Source organism: Natrix helvetica (genome assembly GCF_964273705.1).
Source record: "Natrix helvetica genome assembly, chromosome: 1".
Lineage (NCBI taxonomy): Eukaryota > Metazoa > Chordata > Lepidosauria > Squamata > Natricidae > Natrix > Natrix helvetica.
In genome coordinates this window covers 183,134,034-183,153,226 of record NC_138548.1, presented here as the reverse complement: position 1 = coordinate 183,153,226, position 19,193 = coordinate 183,134,034, and the positions used below count along the sequence as shown (strand labels likewise).

General features: G+C 35.9%; 1 protein-coding gene across 4 annotated transcripts in view; it reads right to left on the bottom strand.

Annotated features, from left to right (window-relative positions):
* Positions 1–19,193, bottom strand: part of PARD3B (par-3 family cell polarity regulator beta) — a 532,498-nt gene that overhangs the window by 424,765 nt on the left and 88,540 nt on the right. The window lies entirely within an intron of this gene.

The window sequence follows — 19,193 nt, the reverse complement described above, 5'->3', positions numbered from 1 at the left end:
ATTGATAGTATCAAGATATATTGTTCTGTATCCAAACTAGGGAAAATTAGAGCTAAGGAATTCATACAGTCTACATTATGGTTCATTTTTCTCTATAAGGTCCTTCTCTTCTCTGACAAGGGTAGTACTCTAATTAGCTTACAATTAATACAAGCAAAAGGGAATTAAAACATAAACTCTAATTGTTGTAGTTTGGATCTTTCTTCTGGTCAGTAACAAAAGTAATATAAATAAAATTAATTTTTATATGATGGAATATAAGAATTCATTTATAAATGAAATAATGATGAGGATTTTGCATGGAAGTTAGATTACTTTTAAGTAATGAATACTAAAGCACACAGTGTTTTGAAAATATGAAGCAAATCACATCACTCCCTAATTATTAGTACAACTCAATTAAAATATTAGTAATTGAAAGATATTATGGAAGTCTATTTACTGCAAGTATGAATGAAACCATCTACATGCCAGTATCCTAACCAAAGCCCTGACATGCTGGATGAAAGTATTGGGTTTTTAAAATGTTTTCACCAGAATCAGCTAAAGCTTTACTGATTTCCAACATGAGTCACAAACTTCAGGGTGTTTGCAATCAATAGAGAGAGAAAGAGAGAGTGAAAAATCCTCTTTGACTTGTTTCCAAGTATATCTATTTGCTAATGCAAAGGCAGGTGCCAGTAAAACAAACCCCTCCATGCTTCCACATCTGCTCTGGAGGATTAGGGGATCTCAGGAACAGATTGGAAAGTGCAGGAGGGTTGCAAGCAGAAGAGAGCAAAGTATATTCACTCACAGAACATTATGGAAGCTAAGTGTGTTCCAAAATAATTATTTTTCTACATATGCAGAGTCAAACCAATGCTGAACACGAAATTCTAAATGTAAGTTGTACCTGTGAGATGGAGGGGATCAGGTGGTGGGTTTCAAATTTTTTTAGAACCTATTCTTTAGGTGTGGCCTATTTTGGCAGCTTGGCGGTCATATGACCGGGTGGGAGTGACCAACTTGTAAAACATGGTGAAACTCATTTAACAACGTTCTTGCTTAGCAACCAAAATTTTGGGCTCAATTGTGATCATAAGTTCTCTTTCTTTTTCTTTTCTTTCTTTCTTCCTTTCTTGTGTGTCTCTCCCTCTCCCGCTTTCTTTCTTTCCTTTCTCTTCCTCTTTCTTCCTTCCTTCTTTCTTTCTTGTGTCTCTCTCCCCCACTTCCTTCCTTCCTTCTGTCTTTCTTGTGTCTCTCTCCCCCACTTTCTTTCTTTCCTTCTTTCTTGTCTCTCTCTCCTTCTTTCTTTCTCTTTCCTTCTTTCTCTTTCTCTCTTTTGTCTCTCTTTATCGCTCTCTCTCCCTTCCTTCCTTTCTCTCTTACTCTTTCTCTTTCTTTCTCACTCCCCACCCCACACACACATACCTTCCAGTTGGCAAAAAATTCTGTTTTGCCAGCTGGGAGGCTGGCAAAGAAGCCTTGTTTCCCTGCCACCGCAGCTCTCGGAGGAAGGAGGCAGGGAAGCAAGCCCCTGGCCTCATCTCTGCCTCCTTCCTCGAGAGCTGGCTTCGGGGACAGGCCAGCCCCCCACCACTGCACCCTTCCCTCACCTTCCACCCGCTCTGCTGGCGGGGTACCTCCCATTTTGTCTCCCACGAGACTGGGTGTGGTGGAACATACAGCGAAAATGCATCCATGTCTACTATTACTATCACCACCAGCAGCAGCAGTGGGGTAGCAGTGTCAGTGGTGGCTGATCTCTGCTCCCCATGCTCTGCAGCCTGACTGTAGATAACCAATGCTGAAGTGGCACTTCACTTGCTGCAGCTTCGACATCAGGGAGGCGGGAGTAGTGCTGTCCGGGTTTGGGGAAAGGCGACGGTGCCAGGCTGCCACAGCCGATCCTCCCTAAAGAGTCTCAGAGGGAAGCCAAAATTTTCCCCTCCATTCACAGAGGAGCTGCTGCTCCCTTTATGCCCCCCCCGTCCCCTCCCTCCCAGGGCTCAAAGTACCTGAAAAGGACAGGCAGGCTGCCACAGCTCTTCTGAGAAGACTTTTCTGAGAAAAGAAAGTGCTTTATGGCCAGGGGGTCATAAAAGCAGCAGCAGCTCCTCTGAGAATGGAGAGGAAAAAGTTCGGCTTCTCTCTGCCATTCAAGCATTCAAGGTTAAGGGCTGCAGCAGAGAATCCCAACTATTTTCCTCTCCCTCTGTTCAGAGCGGAGCTGCTGCAGCATCTCCACACATTGCCCAGTTATGAGGCCAGCCTGCTCTGCCCTACAGTATTTGGGTGGGGGGGTTTCCTGTGTTTGTGGGGAGAATTTGGTTACAGAAACGCCTTGAAGGGCCTGTTCCTCCTCCCTCTTTTCCTCTCAGCCCTGCAGAACAAGAAATCCCCCCCCTCAAAAAAATGCTATGATAATGGATAGAGTTAAATGAAGGAAGGATAATGATAACAATGTATGGGTACAACATACATTGTAAATTGGATGTAAATTGTAAACAGTGTTTGGAAAGGAAGATTAGAAATTTTTGTTACTAAATATTATTGATGTTTAGTCAGAATAGGCCATAAGGATATAGTGTTATTGGAGGATATTAGAAATAACAAATGAAATGCCAGTATGTGGTCAGGTTTTAAATCTTGGTATATTTTATGATGAAGGACGTTTAAACAATTATAGTCAAATGAAAATAGAGGTATGATGATGGTAATATGTATAAAAATATCTGATTTAAAATACTTGAGTTAATACGAATTTTGTGACCACAGTGGAAGAGATGCACGAAAGCTCTTTGTAACCAACTGATACACTTTCTACAGTATGTAAAGAAGGAGGATTCTTTGTGTTGTGTTTGTTTTAAAAATTTAAAATAAAAAAACTTTTAATAAAAAAAAAGAAATCTCCCCCCCTCCAAGTAGCAACTGAGACTGTGCAAGGGGGAGGGGGGCAAGAGAAGATAATCGGACAAGAGAAGCTGAAAGCCAGGAAAGACGGAGCAGTCCCAATTCTGCAGCAAGAGAAGTTTCTGCAAAAGGGAGGGGGAGGGAGCAGCCGCAGCTTCCAAAGGCCTTTTGCTTTTAGGCAGGGATTCTGGCTGGCATGCGCTCACTTACCACTCACCACTGATGTCCCTTTGGCCCGCCGGCTGGGCGGACAAAGGAAGTGGGTGTGGCAAGCATGGTGCAGACAGGCAGGGCAAGAGAGTGAGCGAGCAGTGACCGGGCGGGGGGATAGAGTGGGGGGAAAGGCCAGGGAGGGACTGTTCTGGTATGGGGCCTCCGGAGGACCCGGTATGCAAATGCACACCGGATTTCTGGCACCGGTACGCGTGTACTGAACTGTACCTCCTGAAATCTACCCCTGGAGGGGAGGGAGGTCTTAGCATAGAATAGCTACTTAAGGCTTCCTTAGACTTATAGGACCAATTTCATCTCTTAAAAACAACCCTTCCCACATGAGCCAATTTTCCCCACCTTCCATAATGTGGGTACCATTGTTAAGGAAACAGAAACAACCTTTCCAGTATTCTGCAACCTGAATGCTTAATATTTTATGCCATCTGGAGTCATCATGAACCACAAGATGAGCAGCATATAAATTTAACAAATAAATAAATAAACTTCACAAATGGGTTAATCTCAGAATTTACTGTTAAAAACCCTGATAAATCATCTGAGGGGAAAAATGAGGGTTTGATTCCTATCTCCACATTTGGAGAGGAGGCCAAGACAGAGTATTTACATGATCTTCTAACTTGGAGGCTTGTCCTCCTGGATTCCATTTCATTAAAGTCAACAAGAGAGTAAGTCCTATGCAAAAAAAGATTTTTAATACAGGAGAATCACAAATAGATATGGGCTTAGATAATATGAATGGTGTAAACAGGCTGGGTTGCCATTAGCAAATGAAAGATAATAAATGACAGGACAGCAATACCCAGAAGTATAACATTTTAACAAAATGAATAAATAAACACTTTTAAGTGGGAAAGGGAAATATTAGAGTTTAAATATTTGTATGATTGTAAATCAAGGCAATTAGTTTATATCAGCTGATTTCAAACATTTCAAAATGATTAGCTTTCAATTAGTTTTTAAAAGCAAAAAGAATCCCATTAATCTCTTTCTAAGTAAGTGTATGTGTACAAAACTACATGAGTTTACTCCTTTAAAAATACTCCTGATTTTTTTTTCTTAATCCCTAGAGCTGGAAATGGAGGAGGAAAAGTGGTTTCAACATATACAACCAAAACCTGCATGCAATTAAATTCATCAAATCAAGTACTGCTATTTAAAAAAAATGTGCATTTCACCTCTTAAGAACATACTAGATAATTAAAAGAGTGAGAGTGATTGGAGGAATAGGGGAGATATAACATAATTTCTAGAGTTTCTTTAAGAAAATACTAAAGAATTGTGCTGTTACAATTCCATTATTTTTAATTGTTTTATAAATAATTTCTGCTATCCTTTTCAAAATAATGATTTTATCCTAGATTCTGATGGTCCATGATATAATGTGTCACAAGGCTTTTTATTTTTCAAAGAAGTGTAATCAATCAATAATTGTTTATATATTCTACATATGTAGTAAAGTGCTACAAAATATGTTTTCCACATGCTACTTCATACTAATAATCTGTTTTTTCAGTTTCAAGTAAGTGAAACAGCGAATACTCCAAACAAGCTTTATCTTTGATTTCACTATTTAAAATAATAGCCTTTATAAATCAAAGTCAGATTCCAAAATGGCAGTATATACTAATTAAAAAGACTTAAAATAGCTTACTTATATGTTTACAGATATTTTAAAAATATTTTTCTATATAGTACATGTAATAAGGAAGGGAGACATATTGAATTATTTTGGCCTCTTCAATTGATATCATTGAATAAATTATACATACTTAGAAAAACAGCACTACTAATTACTTGCAGTCCTCTGATGCATATCATATTGGGGCTACTAAAGAGAATGGCAAGTTTATATCCAGTAGTGTGCATCTTTCTAATGATTTGAGTTTGTATTTCCTTTTCCATATAGCAAATAACAGTCTATCAGTCACTGACTGACACATTATTGTTATCAGTACACAAAACCAGTACATTGAGTTTTGTAATGTGAATTCATTATTAATAAACCTGCTCACCGCACAAATTATACTCAGACATATCTTGGTTAACCAAAATCACTTCTCAAACAAGATAGATCCTCCCACATATCTTAAAACAATAGGAGCTCTTGTGAGTGAAATTCTACTCAACAGGAATGTTGGATTCTCACATATGGCAGAAAAAGAAAAGAAATAAAGCAAAAACTGGAAGAACAGCAGAAAAAAGCAATTGTTTGCAGAAATTTCTTGGCACTGTCTCTATAGTGATCAAAAGTTCCAAGGTAGCTAAATAATACTGGAGGTGGGACTCCTGTTGCTCTACTGGCACAGGACCTACATGACCAAGCCACATTCAGATACAAAAAGCAACTAAGGAAGTATTCAACCTCGTGTACACAGGTAACAATGCCATCCAGAAATCAAACTGAACTGCTAATAGTAGTAAAAGCAGTATTTACAAAGAAAAAGAAAAGGAAAGAAAATCATTTACAGGAATAATCACTGTCAGGGGTGTTAAATTAATTTATATGTTTAGCTTATATTAGGCAATTAATTTATTTATATTTAACTCAGTTTACCAAACTGTAAAGGATAAAGAAACAAGTGAAGATTAAATCTAAATGCCACTTTCATATATTGTCCTTCAGTTGACATTTGTAGTGATAAAAATGCTTATTCAATTATTTCAAAAGAGGTCAGTTGTTCAGCTCATTATAAGCATAAGTATAATCTTTATTGTCATTGTACTTAAATACAACGGAATTGGTTTTAACCTCACTGGTGCAAAATTATAACAGAAACGAAAAAAGAAAGAAAGAAAAACCTAGTGTGTGAACTGAGTGATTGTGGTTGTATTTGAAAGTCCCACAGCCCAAGAGGAAACCCTCTCCACACAGCCCCCCTTGATATACAGTGGGGCAGGTTCTTCTCTGTGCTTCCGGAAATCTAGCACCACCTCCTTTGTCTTACTAGTATTTAGATGTAAGTTGTTTCTTGAGCACCATGCGGATACCTTCTGGACTTCTTCCCTGTATGCTGATTCGTCCCCTCCAGTTATGAGACCCAGCACCGTTGTGTCATCTGCAAACTTTATTATGATGTTGGATGGATCAGAGGATATTATAATAGTAATCTTTCTGTGTTTATAAAAGTATGCAATGTCCATTTCTTTTCACCCCCATCAGTTTCCACTTCACAGACATGTTATTCAAAAGAATATGACCATGTGAAAAACAAATCAGTTCTCTAGAACAAAATTAAGAGATAGCCAATAGGAACCTACTATGACAGAAGACTGTGTCATATAATCCAGGGTTATATTAGGGATCATAGCTCAACCAATTAGTTAAATCCCTAAATTTCTTCCTAACACACTGCTTACCCAATATACCCCAATATGTTGTACATACAAAGTCTTTATTGAATTGTGGTTTTAAAATTATGGCAACGTGACATGGATGACAAGTAATCTCAATTGGCCTAGATGTATAATAACTATTTATAAATAAGAGTTGTCATATTATTTTGTAAATTATCTGCTAAATCCTCTATACATAAAGGGAGAATTGAAGTACTTGTGACTGGGCCTCAATTCCAAATGTCAAAAATTATTGCTACTTTATACTTCTTCACAAATCATATTTATGTTACAGCTGCTCAAGTTGGAAACATTCGGCCTCTACCTTTATTAATTGAACTAACGCACATACTCCAAACTCTACCTCTGTTTTCCAATATAAAAAACTGCCTTGTTTGTTTTCGAACTTTGTTTTCCCATATTAATTTAACATAACAAAAGGATTAAACCAGAGTTTACATGCAACTTTCTTATAGCCTAAACAGAATATTTGTATTTTATATTCTGAAAAATATAGCTGAAAAGGAGACATTCATTTATAATATATAGATTTTGTCTGACATCTCAGTACAACCCATCTGTCCAAATCTATAGATAGCAACAATGCAGAGGTGGGCTCCTACCGGTTCGGACCGGTTCGGATGAGTAACTTGGGCTGCCATGCCAATCGATAGCATCCAAACCACGGTGCCGCCATCTTGGCTTTAGGTTCTGCGCATGCACAGAACAATCTTCATGCATAGAAATGTATTTTCCCTTTTCTAAGGTTGTGCACATGCGCAGACCTTTTTAAATGCAAATGTGCATGCGCAGAGAGCGCACGTTTGGTGTGCACGTAAGTGAAGCTAGCGCACGCAGAATTTTTTGCCCGCCAAACCGGCAGTAATGCTAGTAGTAACCCACCCCTGCAACAATGTATTATTGAATTCAATTTGATCATTTAGGTATAATCCCTTTTAGACACTATCAAAAATGTCCAGAAAATGTAGACATATTAAAAAGTCAAAAAATTGGATACAAATACATATATTATTCAGAAAAATTTAATTCAGCATCACTGAAACTTGGGACTTTTCTCTTGGGACAAAAGTAACTAGTAAAAACTGATGGATTTTGCTTTTTACATATGACAACTGCAGCAAGATTATTTATGTGCTCTAAAGTGGAAAGCTTTGACACTATTGTTCTCACAATAGAAGACTGGTTGGCAAAAATGATGAAGCTTGCAGAGTTGGCTAATTTAACTTGCTTGATTAGAGAAAAGACAATATCTACATTTATGGTTGACTGGAAACCCCTTATAGACTTTTTGCATGAAACTGAAAAAATGCATTTATGACTTCTGGTTTTGATGACTATTGAAAAATAGATAATAATAATGTGAGCTTTTTGCTGTAAATATACAGTAAGAGATAAGTTTGTAATCATTTTAATATTTGCTCCAGAGAAAACCGAAAGCTTTTTTTTATTTCTTTTTATTCTTTCTCAGTTTTTCTTTTTTCTTTTCTGTTTCTTTTCGCCATTTTCTATTAGTTTGAGTTTGTTTTCATGTTTGCTTTCAAACTTGCAATGAAATCTATTTAAAAAATAAAAATGTCTAAAAAATGTCAAGAAAAAATTGTCTCATTAAAGATAAAGCTTTAGAACAACATACTTGGAACTAAATATAAAATTAGGTCATTTTCCTTCAATATATTCTCATTATTATGAACAAAATCTTTGCATGAAATTATCAAGTGGATAAATACTTTTTATAGGCTGTATTGGAAATAGACCAGAATAAAGATGTAGATTATAGGATAGAATGTACACTTCTGAACCTTTTTAGCAGCACAATGTGAATTTAATAGCAGATTAGGATGGCACAGATTATCATGGCAGCATTTAAATCTAATAAATAACAAAGTATGAACTACTAACAAAAGTTAATAGAAGGTCTTCTTTTATATTAGTTTGCCTTTGTTCTATGTCTAATTAGAACTATAAAATGTAAAAACATGGGGAGGAAGATTTAAAGTTTCTAATAGGTACATATTGAACAAGACCATCCATATTTCTAAAGATCACATTTTCATGCATTTTTGCCATCCAGTTCCAACATGCTGCCAGCCTACTTCTTGAATTTCAGTAAGATTAATTGTTCCCTCCTGCACAAGGATCTGAGAATCCCTAACACCACACCCAAATCCTTTGTCACATTCTTCTGTTTAATCTCCAAACTCTCCCAAATTTAGATTCTCCCAACATATTAACTCATTGGGCCTGGTGAACTACACATTTTACTTTCCAACAAATGTTGATGCCACAATAATATAATAATTACTATTGGTAGATGCATCTTGTTCTGTTAAATGCACTATTTTTTTAGTTTGGTCAAGGATTCAAACATTAAAGCATTCAGCATAATGTACATCAACATTTTAAACAGATTTTTTTTTTACATATGTACTCATATTTTTTCAATGTTATTAATTGAGGCTCATTTTGATGAATTTCTCTTCAATGTCTAGTCCTATTGTCTTATTAAAACAAATTAACTATCAGCACTTCCTAGAAAATGGAAACCATGAAGAAAATATTTTAATTGAATAACTGAAAATGTTTATCTTCTGCTTCCTCATTTCTTTTTGCTTCACTCCAATACTGAAAACCTTAGGATAAAATTTTAATTGCTATAACCAGAGATACGAAGTAAAAAACATAAAACCCATTTTGAGAACATATATTAAATAGGAGTTAGTCCTAAGGTCCTAAAAAAAAATCCTTCATAAGTGCATCTACTATATTAAAACTGCTGCAGGCAATTATTTTTAATATTATTTTAATATTATTTTTAATAATATAGCGTTTATCCAAAAGGAATCTTCTAAGAAAACTGCAAAGGAAGTCAAGAGCAAAAATTTTAAATTCTTATTTAAGTAATTGAATGTAACAGAATTTATTTCAGAGTAAAATTAGATTGTCATCCCACAAGTATCATGCCTAGCAAGAAATATAGGAAATATTAGTAACAACTAACAACAGTTCTAAAACTGTAATGAAAAGTTAATTCTTCATGTTTTGACCAGGCAGAAAGAATTCTATTAGGAACAATGGAGAACTAATGAACCAGCACTGATTATAGCTTCCATTTTTAAAGAAGGTATTCAGGAAACTGATCAACAAAATGTATCAAAGCTTGATAAAGATCACTAGCTGAACCCACTTATCTACTGCACATCTGCCATACCACATTATCCTACTGTTCAAGTGTCAATTTTGCATTTCAATGCAGTAGCTCCATCAGATTAATGCCCAAGACATTTCAGCTGTGTGGCACATAAGTCAGTGGACGTAGGGAAATATTATGCATGGCCTGTATCATTGACACTAAGCAAAGGAAATGTGATTAGTACCAAATTGTATGTGACAGGGGAATCGGAAAGCTGTCAAACACAATGACATGGATTCAGTATTTAGAAGGTAGAATGGGGAAAATAAAAGGAGCGGCCAGTCTGGCTCACAGACAGCAATAACACAGAGCAGCTATGATAAATTAATTCATTTACTTATGAAAAATTAGAAGCTTCCACATGCAACTCTCATTTATATTCCTGTCAATCAGATTAACTAAATAAAAACCCTGTAAGATTCAACATATTTCATATGGGCAAAGGAGAAAAAATATTTTTGCATTTAATTAATTTTAGGGGGTGAGGGGAGAAAGCTATAGTTAGACTCATTAATGAAAAAATATTATTTTTCTATTTTGATTATAAACATCAAAAAACATTATATTGTAATGCTTATGCAGTTACTCTGACCAAGTTGAAGGAACTTTCACAATATATAAAGTTACATCCAGTACAGCACTAATATAGGAGTCCTAACACACTGGTAGCTGCCCTTTTATTTGAATAAATTTGAGTTTTCCTATCCTTCATCTCAAGAAGTTAGGTATTGTGTCACTGAAATCCCAATCCATTCTCTATTAAGGCTCTCATTGCCAAGGTAGTTGGGTGCCAAACAATTCACTTCAAAACTTGTTTCAAAACTTTAAAAGAGAGAGAGAGAGATAGAACATCCTCACATAATCACTAATTAGTCTATAACAGTCTTCATATCCACTCCCCATTCAACATGAGAAACTCCCTTCCTGATAGTACATCAAATTATTACAGCAGTGAAACTGACATCCAACATGCATAGTTTTCATGTCCAGATGACATTTTCACTCAATAATTGTAAGGAATGGCTTCCTTCATATCCCTGGGTTGTAGGAAGGACAGCAAGACGAAGGCCAATCAATATGTTGTCTTTGGTCTAGAATTTGGGTTCTGCTGAATTAAGTCTAAACTTTCATTTCATTTCTCAAGCAGACAGCAATTTTACTGCTGCAGAGAGAAATATTGCAGAGGAGTAAGACAAAAAGATTATTCAAATTAAAAACTGATTGAAAAAGACAATTTTGTGACATCTTACTGTCTATACTTCAGAAATAAGACTATTAAGCCAGAGCACCTCAGAGGTCACCAACTAACATTTTAAAATGTTCTACATAGACAATTCATGACTGTTAGAGTTGTAACAGTTTTTATCTGATGCACATTTTTCTTCTAGATACTAGAAAACAGGAAATTATAAATGGTACTTCAATTGATGGTGTTACAAAATGCAATCAATCAAACTTTAAAATTAGACTTACCAGCAGCCTTAATCTATACCACCAAAATTTTAGCTGATAGGTTTTTTTTTTTCACTTAATACAACAAAAATGTGTTTGCATAGGTGGATAATTCAAACTGAAAGCTTCCAAACAAAACAAAAATCAAAGAGAATCTATGAGAAAGGTACTAATTGTAAAGATTTGTATATTCAGTTTGGTTATTTTGCAACTCAATTTATCAAAATTATGCACCATTTTGATTGCTTATGTGAATGTCTTCCAAATATAGAAAAAAACACCTTGTTATGCTATGAAGTTGAAGTAATCACCAAGTAATGAGAAATAATTCATCTATAATGATAGTGCAAAAAGCTACTTAATTTATACTTTATTTTCCTTTCCTTTGTATTTCAACTAGTAAGTTGTTTTTCAATTGATAAGCTTGTGCTATATGAAGATGCTGTGATTAGATTCTCGCCTAATGTCGAAAAACAGTGCTCCTCAGGTCTTCTGTATAGTAGTGAAACATTAATTTTTCCAGTCGATCACTTTTAGTTCTAAGTTTTACAGAAAATGATCTACTGTAATACTTTTGGTAAAACAGACAGAAATAAATATTGCAAAAGCTACTATAGTATGTTAATATTTTGAAGTGCTGTAAGGCCTTTCAAAGTGAAATTCAGAGACTAATATTGAATTCAATTTATTTATATTTTAAAGAGAAGATATAAAAATCATTGGCAATTAAGAAGTGGCAAGTTATTGAAAACAAAACTACCAAAAGGCCTTTAGAAAAAGCTCACCTACAATTACTTGTCTAATGTTTTATTGACTTATCTGTCCTAAGAGTGTTCATGCATTTTTTAGGGGTTCATCTTAAACTATGACAAGTTCATGTATCATATATATTAACTCACACTGAACAGAGGCAGCTTCCTGCTGTATCTGACCTTAGAGTTCCCTGCAGTGTAATAACTGAATCTACCCAGGGGGAAAAAAGATTAAAAGGATCTCCTACGAAGATGGAAAAAATTCTAATGCCATACTGTAACATTTATATTGAACAGTGAGAATTCTTGAAAAAACAGTAGTAACAGCCCCTTATACATTGTATTCCAGTATGGAGGAGCTATAGCACACAAGTTTCCTTTCCATGCCCCTTAGAACACCCTCTGACGATGTCCACGGAAATCCAGCATCCAAATTTGCCACATTTTGAGGAAATAAATCTAGTGAAAACTAGTAAAAGTATCTTATTTAAATAACATTATAAAAATCTCTTCAAACTACCAGCCCAGCCCAGCCCATATAGCAGTCATCACCTTCCTAAGAATATTATGTGTTGCCCTTGGAAACCGAAAGATTACTGTCCTGCACTGGGGGTATTCTACCTACTTGAATAAATATGCATTAGTTTTCATGATTTAAAAGTCAATTTGCTTGCATTCAAAATTTTATTTTGTGAAATTTCTTTGCAAACAAAAATATTCTTGATCTGGAGTGGGGTGTGGGTGTGTGAAAAACTGCAATTAGATTAAACTGCATCCACTAAACACTAATTCCCCATAATGGAAACAAATCCATATTTTATGTATGTATGTATGTATGTATGTATGTATGTATGTATGATGTGTGTGTGTGTGTTTGTTACAGTCCCTGGTATGCCCAAATATGGGAGGGAGTTCACTACTCCCCCTTTCTGTCCTTCGGCTCATTACAGAAGACCATCCAGGCAGAAAACCATATTTTTATTTTTAATGTTGCCTTTGCTATGTTTGTGTTGTATTTGTGCTGATAAATAAATAAAGGGAGACTAGTATAGATCTATTTCAAGCTATTTAGCTCTCATCAGCTAGCCATACCCTTATGGTTCGAATCCCAGTAAGGGTATGGCTAGCTGATGAGAGCTTAATAGTTTGAAATAGATTTATACTAGTCTCTATTTATTTATCAGCACAAATACAACACACACACACGCACACACAGCCAGCACCAATCAGCACCAATCTACCAATCATGATGCAACCACACAACCAATCATTCCACTTACTGAAACAAAGCCAGCACCCCATCCCCTCCCACCAAGATTTACAGAAAGACGGCAGCTCCGTTCCCATTTTAAGGCCAAGCCCGAATATATATATTTGTGTTACAACCCCTGGTATGACTAAATATGGGAGGAAGGTCACTACTCCCTCTTTCTGTCCTTCGGCTTATCACAGAAGACCATGCAGGCAGAAAACCATATTTTTATTTTTACTGTTGCCTTTTTATATTTGTGTTGTAATTGTACTGATAAATAAATAAAGGGAGAATAGGATAGATCTATTTCGAGCTAATTAGCTCTCATCAGCTAGCCATAGGGTTCTAATCCCAGTATGGGTATGGCTAGCTGATGAGAGCTAATTAGCTCGAAATAGATCTATCCTAGTCTCCCTTTATTTATTTATCAGTACAATTACAACATATATATATATATATATATATATATATATATATATATATATATATATATATATATATATATATATATATATATATATATATATATATATATATTATTTATGTCTCATAATTCCAATGTATATGTACCATTAGGAAATATTGTAACAACTAAACAATGTAATTAATTGAATTAAACGACAAAATCCAAAACAGAAACTGAAGTTAAAAAATAATTGCAACAATTGCAGACCTAATGTTGATGAGTCTATGATTCTTAGGAGAATGCCATCCTAATCCCTTCCCTAGACAGTAGGTACCTTTCTCTACCAACTGGCCTTCCTTGTCAGTTCGAATATAAAGGAGGATCTTTCCATCATATCTTAGGGTAAAATGATAATGGAGCAGGTGGTCTCTAAAGTATCCTGGAACAAAAGGGTTTCTCATGTCTTCTTACTTTACTTTCAATTTTGCTTCAGAGTGTAAGAATGGAAAAATCTGATTTACAATGTAACTGATTAATAGAGGAAATTTAAGACAAGAATGTTGCAATTGTCTCATGTAAATAATTGAGATTTCTAATAATCATTTATATATAGAAAGGAGCTACTTATTTTAAAATCTCTGTGGCGTTATCCACTTAACTACTGCTTTTATATAAATCTCTCACCATTGAAAGAAAAGTTTTTTTCTGAAAGCCTGTTCATGCTGTTCATGGACAGCATTTAACTTATTGGTAATCTTTCTAATTTTACTATTAAATGCAGCTTCTGCAAACAGGAGGAAGAACTGGTGATAGATACTCTTCAGTATCTATCAGAAACAGTAATTCTGGATCAGAAAAAGCTCTATTTTAATCTAGCACTTTGTTTTTCATAGTTCTGTAGTCAATCCGATGCCTCTACAATAGTTACAAGCAGGAGATTGGGAAACACTCCTGTGTTATTGTTCCCCTGCAACCAGTATTTGGAAGTATGCTGCCTCCTCAATCCAGAGGAAGCACTGAAACTTTAAGACTAAGAGCTCTTTTTAGACTTGCCTTCTAATCCCTTAAAAAGCCACACAGGTCATAAACATATCTACCAGTTTAATTATATCCTATTTGAAGAATTGCTTTCTTTTGTCTGCTTAAATCCTCTTCCAATCAGCTTCATTGGATAATGAAGCTTGGGGAAAGTGACAAAAATACTATAAAAACTTTTGCTCTTATGATATTCAACCCAACTGAGCTATACTTTTTTCGCTTCTTTTCAATACTTCTTGAAATGTGATGACCATAAATGTATACACTATTTCAGATATGGCCACAGCCCACCCTTTCCATACTGACATCTTATTTCAATATATTTCTTAATGATTCCTAGCATGATCCTTGTTTTTATTTCCTCCAATTGCTCCTTTCAACACTTTCGCTGAACTATCCACTATTTTCTCAATATCATTTTCCTGGTTAGCTACCAATAATATGAACCTAGTTTTTTGGCCCCAGTATGGATCACTTTAATCTTCCCCCCTCCTCCATTTGTTGCCCTCCCACCCATTTTAGAGAGATGCTTCTGGAACTCTTCCTATTCCGTTTTGGCTTTTGTCACCCCAAATTATTAGTATTGTTTGCAAAATTGACCAGGCCACCACTTATTCCCAATTCAAGATAATTTATGAGAAAATTCTAAAAGATTGGTACAAAGACAGTTCATTGAGAAAATGTACTTGCTCTACTTCTCTCCACTGAGGAAACGGTCCTTCTACCCTATTTTGCCTCTTTTTTTCATCTCTTTAACCCAGGATACTAATTTTCTAAGAAGCCATTAATGAGAAAATCTGGCAAAGCCGTTTATTAAAAAACAACACAAAGTATTTAGTGTTGAAAAACTCAATCCACATGTCTACTGAAACTCTCCCAAAGCCTCTAGAATGTTGGTGAAGCAGGATTCAAGGAATCCATGCTAACTTCCTTCAGCATGGTTTGTATTTTTATGTCCTTATGTATTATTCTTTGTTTGATACTGCTGACTAATTTACCAGGAAAAATATTAAACTAAAAGCCCTATAATTTTCTGGCTCCTCCCAGAATCTCTTTTTCCAAACTTGATGTGACATTAGTTAGCTTCCAGCCCTCTTGAATTAAATTTAATTTGAGATAGGAATAAATTAGCAAATTTATCATTGTGCAGGGTAAATACCAATTTAGTCTGATGGTTAATGTATCATGCTAGAAACCAGGAGCTTTGTGTTCTAGATCCACTTTAGGCATGGAGGTCAGAAGGGTAACTTTGGCTACTCAACTCTCTCTGGCCAACCCATCTCACTTTTTTTTTGAAATTTTTTTATTGTTTTAATTAAACAAAAAGCACACAAAAAATCATTCTTCATTACATCTTCCAGAAAGCATGTCGATTGGTTACAAATAAATTTCGTGCATTACAACCACAATCATTCTTTATACTTCATTTATATTGGATTGTACATTTTAAATCAAAGATCTTTATGTATTTTACCATCAATGTACCATCATTCTCATTTAACTATGAGAATACAAGCAGTTCAAAGACCAAATGTTCAAAGAACATTTCTGGACATGGAAAAAAAAGTCCTATTAATTGCTTCTATGTCTTTGTTGTATTTCTATGACAATTTTTCTGAAAAGAAAATATGAATCGTTTTTTTCAATGTTTGCTACTGCAATCTTTTAAAATAAATTATCATTAAAAATAAGCTTCTTTGCTATTTTTTCTGCAGGTTGCGTAATAGGCAGCATTCAGCACTATTACCTCAACTATTTTTATGCCCTACAACAAAAACCAAAGCACACAAGAATGTGCTCAGGAACTGAAGTGTCTAACAGAGTGACCATTTTGAATATGCATATTTATTTCCTGTAAAAGGAATATTTTTTTTCTCCATGCTTGGCACATCGTGTAACAGCAACCCAACTCAGAACACATCATAGCTCAAGGCAAACCCAAAACCTAATTCCATCAAACTAATTACTGTATCTGAATGCAGAGTATTCTTTCTCCCAACAGGGGAGGGTTGAGGAAACAGTAGGTAACAGGAAAACTATTTCAACCATCTTCCAATGAAATGATCAAAACCTCATTCAAACTGTGTGGGAAGGGAGGGGTAGAAAGAGCAAAGCTGCAAAGATGATAACCAAGAATAACATTGCAATGGGTTGATGCTTCAAAAAGATTCAAAGACTAAAACTGTATCCCAACTAGGTTCTGTGATCTTTAACATACAAATAAACTTAACATTCGTGTAGAATATGTTTTAGTATCATGATTTTCAAAATATGTCAATTAGGTGGCAAATAAAACTTAAACTGAAGAATCCTCTTAAGAGGAATGGTTCCAGAAGTAAAGAGTTCTGAAGAGCTCTCCTCTTCATTTGATCCTATCTGCTAATTCACTTTGTTCATCAAGCCTCCTATTTAAATGTTAGGTATTAATGCAAGTTGCTACTTTTCATTTCTTGGGGTTATCTCAAAATTTGAATTATTGGAAATAGGGAGATGGAAATACTTGAAAGTATTAAAATATTATAGCAAGCAGTTCTTGCTTCCATAAATACTAAATAATAGTTGGTTATCAAGATACTAAGCAATATCTATCTTTCTAGAAAAACTGCTTGTATGAGAAAGAACAGAAGCAAGCATTGTAAAGTCAAAACACATGACCTAAATTCATGATCTAATAACCTCCCAAATATAATGAGAAATTGTTTCCAATTATTTTAAGTTATCTAATAAAAGTTCATTTAATCCCTTGTTTAAATATTCAAACCAAGTCTCTATAGGTAGATCTGCTTAATGGCTGCCCGATTTATCCACCATTCAAAGTTCAAATGCTGCTGAAAATACAAGCTTATGACTGGCCCTTGCACTGATGATATGTTCACACAGGCGAGATTCAGGCGCTTCTCTACTAACAGGTGTTTATGACTATTGCAGTGTCCTGTGATCATGTGATTGCCATTTGCACACTTTACAGCCAGTTTCCAACAAGCAAAGTCAATGGAAAAATTGGTAGTAAAATTGTGAGTTGTAGTCTATGATGTCTCACTTAATGACCACAGGTTATTCATTTAACAATCACATGGAATAGAGGTCATCAATCATTTATTAAAAATTTAATACAAATTTTCCAGATTCAAAGAGAGGGAGTTAGTACAAATAACTGTGCAGAACTAGCCAGCTCAGTAGGATATTTTATTTATTAAATATATCTAGCCAAACATCTATCAGAAGGATCTCTGGGTGGCAAACAAAACTATAATACACTACCGAACAATAAACAGTGTTGAAGCCCTGATAAAACTCATATTAAACCACCAAACACTCCCTGCCAGCCCCATCAGCATCCTGGCCCCAATCTCTACAGAAAAGCCAGAACTTCTCATCAATTTCCTGAAGAGCAACAAGTTTGGAGCTGTATGTACCTCCATAGTGAGGCTTTTTCATAAATCAGGTGCCATAACAGATAGTGCATGCTTCCAAGGCCCCAAAGTCACCTTTACAGTCCTAATGCCATATAGGACTGTAAAGGTGACAATCAGCACCTTGATTTCTACCCAGAAGCCTAGTGGGAGCCAGAACAGCTCAAATATGTGTCACATGGATATGCTGAGATGCTCTCACTACTGCACAGGTGGCCACATTCTGAACCAGCTACAGCTTTTCAGGGTACTGAAAAGATTATTCTTAAAGGATAAATCTAGGTTACATTACAATGGTTCAACTGAGAGATAACTAAGGCATTAGCGATCATGAACAGTGCCTCCTTATTTAGAAAAATGTATAACTGGAGCAGTGGTGGGTTCCGGATCCCGGTACGTGCATGCGTACTTACCTCCTGCGACGCTCCGTGATGCTCCGTGACACCCCCACAAAGCTCCAGCTGCTCAGCAGAGCATCACACAGGTGCTGTACACTCTGTGCACGTGTGCGGAAGCCCCGAAAACCTCAAATACCAGTAAGGAGCGCGGGCAGGTGGGTGGGCCCTCCAGAGCACCATACCGGAACGGTACCTGGTGCTCCCAGCAGGCACCAGTATGCCCGTACCAGGGCATACCGATCGTAACCCACCACCGAACTGGAGTACAAGATTTATTTGTGCAAACACACTCCTGACCATGGCTGCCACCTCCTCTTTGAGGATCTAGATTGCACACCAGCTCTAAATGGGAGAATGTTATCCCAGGCAGAGTTTTAAAAAATGGTAACTCATTAGATATGGTGGACCATAAAAGTCTCAGTTTACTCAGGGTTTTGCTAAAGACAGTTCTCCCCCATTCAGGTGGCAAAGCCTCCATGTACTGAGAAACACTCAACTTCACTTGGAGGCCCAAGATATACAGCTAAATATCATCCACATACATAACCAGGTGCCAATGGGTAACCTCACTTACTGTTTCACATAAATATTAAGTAGGAGTAGAGAAACACACACGCACTTTAGGGAAACCTCATAAAACAGGAATCTAGGACTAGCCCTCTGTTCTCTTATACCACTGACTGGAACTGGCCATGCAAAAAGAAAGTGAACCACTGAAGAACAGTGCCTGCACAAGGAAACAAAAGAAGACAAGAAGTTGCAGGAACACGTTACTATTTAAGAGAAAGTCTGTTAAAAATCTGGAAGGA